Source organism: Cryptomeria japonica, chromosome 5 (genome assembly GCF_030272615.1).
Source record: "Cryptomeria japonica chromosome 5, Sugi_1.0, whole genome shotgun sequence".
In the NCBI taxonomy this organism is placed as follows: Eukaryota; Viridiplantae; Streptophyta; class Pinopsida; order Cupressales; family Cupressaceae; genus Cryptomeria; species Cryptomeria japonica.
In genome coordinates, this window is record NC_081409.1 from 233,391,734 (window position 1) to 233,394,937 (window position 3,204).

Genomic DNA, 3,204 nt, shown 5'->3' on the forward strand with positions numbered 1-3,204 from the left:
TATTTAAAAAGAGACAAGACAGTCTTCATCCATAATTAGTTACTCTAATGATATATTTAATGTATGTTGGTGTAGGGAAAAATAATGAGCATCTAGCTGGTCTATGTGATCTATAAGATTAATGTAATATAAAATATATTACAATGTGATCTAATAAAAAGGTTAATGTAATATAAAATATATTACAATGTGATCTAATAGAAAGGTTAATGTAGTGCAAAAGATCTTATTAGTATCTTTGAATTGTCAATATCAGCTGTGGCTGTAGTTTAGTGGTGAGAATTCCACGTTGTGGCCGTGGAGACCTGGGCTCGAATCCCAGCAGCCACAATTGTTGTTCGAGATGGTTTTTGTGTTAATTTATCATCTGCTCTGTAACATCATCAACCTGGTAGTTCCTTTTATTTTCTGAAACTCTTGAGATAATCTGACAGACTAAATACTCCATCACAGCCACACAATATGTTAATAATGTTAATTATTAGATGCTCACAACAAATAAACTATAGTTCAAACTCACTTTGTCTACTCCACTCCCTCGTACTCCAACCTTTAATCATTTTTTTTTGGGGTTGAGGAGAGCACCTTAATTTCCCATATGTGTAATGATTTTAATGATTGCACTATAGTCAATTTTATTTTGAGAAAAGGGTGAAAAATGAAAAAGGTTAGTATTAATGATATTTACGGTATATGTACTATAACAATATCAATTGGAGTGTTTATTAGATTGTCTTCATCATTCGAACGTGTAAGAGATTTCTATATAGAACCATCAAGTTAAGTGGCTTAAATGTTAATTTGGAGTATCAGAGAGGTATTTTCATTTAAATGAAGCCTTATTTTTATAATTTAGTGATCTTTACTACTATTGTCACGGGTCTCGAAGATTTTGGAGAGAAAAGTGTAAGATGGGATGGTCCATGAAATGTTTGGAACCCATTTCTTGTGAGGTGCTACAAAGGAATGTTGAATTGTAGCAAATCTTCAATAATGTAGGAACCCTTTTTGCTAGCCATGAAAGGGTATAACAATCAACTCACTTCTAAGTTTTGCAATTCTTAGGTGATTGTTGAAGTCACGATTGGGAGTCTACATTTATCTATGACCCTTGAGTTGATTGATGAAGCAATGGGTTTGTAATGTGATGGTATGAAAGTGGCTAAAAGGAGTAATGAGAAATATTAAAGGTTCATTGACATATTCTTTGAGGGTGAAAAAGAGAAGTTGTTCTAGAATGGTTTCAACAAGGGTAATTTTCCTACTCTGTGGGTATTGGTATGTCTACATGCTATGTACTTTACCTTAGAGGGAAGATTCTTGGTATTCATGGATACATTTTTCCCATTCTAAATTAGATTAGGCACAATAAAAAAATCAATCTTCAATTTTATCTATTATCATTGTTACAAGTGTGGTTGTCGTTGCACCAAAAGATCGACCTATTAATGCCCAATACAACCACTAGACTTATAGAATCCACATGAGGCAGTTAAGCCATGTCACAATCCCAAGCGTTGCACTGCACAACACAAGGAGACCAAGGGCGCACACCTTGCAACAATCCCCCCAACGCAAGCAAGGGGTTTGAACATATGACCAAGCTTTGATACCACTTGTTACAAGTGCGATTGTCGTTGCACCAAAAGATCAACCTGTTAATGCCTGATACAACCACTAGACTTATAGAATCAAGCAACAATTGTAACTCCCAAAATGTAGTAAAAATGGGGCATCCCCTCCTCTCCACAAGATCTTCTAATGGCTTTATAAAAGTATACTCTTGCTAATATTCCTCACTCTAACCCTAATCTGAAATAGAGCTTGGTCAAGGCTAAATTAATTGAGAGTAAGCCTACCCTACAACTCAAAACCCTAAGAGTGTTCAAATTCATACTCCCTAGATGTGGTGTTCCTTTTGCCTCATCATTGACAATTACCCCTAAAAAGAGGAAAAATCTCTCCTCCAACGACCTTTTTTTTTACCCAAAAAAGAGGAAACTAAATTATAAACTGAACTTGGGATTGAGGGAAAACACCATTGATATTCTTGATAATGTGGAGATGAAGAATAATGAGGGAAATATTTATTTTCAATTGAGAGGTAAACGATCAATGAAGCTAGCTAAGGCTACTTCCTAGGAAAAAAAAATTTATCCAAAAGGAAAAAAAAATCATGTATGAGGAAGAAGATGAAGATCCAACCAACAAGGGATCCCCAAATTGTGGAGGAGAGCCTTGAAGAAAGTGCCCATGAGGAGGAGGTGGAAGACAATAAGGATATTGAGGAGGATGTTTTCAAAGGCAATATAGAAGATGATAAAGAAGAGGAGGATTATGTTGATGATGAGGCCAAGGTTGGTATTGGGGAAGAGGATGAAGATCTTAAATGAGATGAGGATGAGGTAGATATTGGGACTTGGTTTGAGTTTACAAAAGAAGTCCAAGATACTGGTATTGAAATATTAGCACTCAATGTCCATGTTCATATTTTTTCTCTAGAGTCTAAGATTGATTCTTTTAACTATTCTTAGAAATTCATCAAGATAGAGTAGGTCCTTAGTTGCATTATTTCTATGAGTACATGTATTGTGCATAAAGCTATAATGGGAATTGTTTTAGGGTAGTCTAAGATAAAGAAGCAGGAAATAAAACAAAATAAGGACAACGAGCCAAAAGATATAGGGAAAGGAAACAAGAAGAAGAAGAATGAAGAGTGGATGGAATTCATTGTCTCTCTAAAGGATAATTGGAACTTGATCAAACACTCTTTTGGATGATAGGTCATGTTGTTCTTTTTTTGTTATTTCTTTATAGTCAATTTTTTTGTCAAGAGGTTCTTTCAGGCCTGGGTGCCTATTTTTATGCTAGTATTTGGCTTGCATGCCTTTTTGAGTTTAGTCATTAGCTATTTTTGATGCTGTAACTTTTGAGATCAAGGCCCTCTCCCTACTTATACAACAAAAACATTTGTAGTAGATAAATAAATAAACAAATTTTATTTATCATCAATAGTTTCATGAGAATTTGTTTACTCTAACATTGTATTACATAGCTTCCAAACCTATTGTAATAAAAATATGGGATAATTCCTTTAATTATTATCTTTACTATTATTTGTACCCCTTCCTTTTACTTTTCCTTTGAAGTTGTTCTTCCATTTAAATATTGCTAAATCCACCTATTTATTCAATTTTTTTTTGG

The 3,204-nt window shown here is 34.1% G+C and overlaps 1 non-coding gene across 1 annotated transcript; it reads left to right on the forward strand.

Moving 5' to 3' along the window:
* Nucleotides 1-258: 258 nt before the first annotated feature.
* TRNAH-GUG (transfer RNA histidin (anticodon GUG)) lies at nt 259-330 on the forward strand. The gene has a single exon. It is a non-coding gene; the product is annotated as a tRNA-His (tRNA).
* The last annotated feature ends 2,874 nt before the right edge of the window (nt 331-3,204 follow it).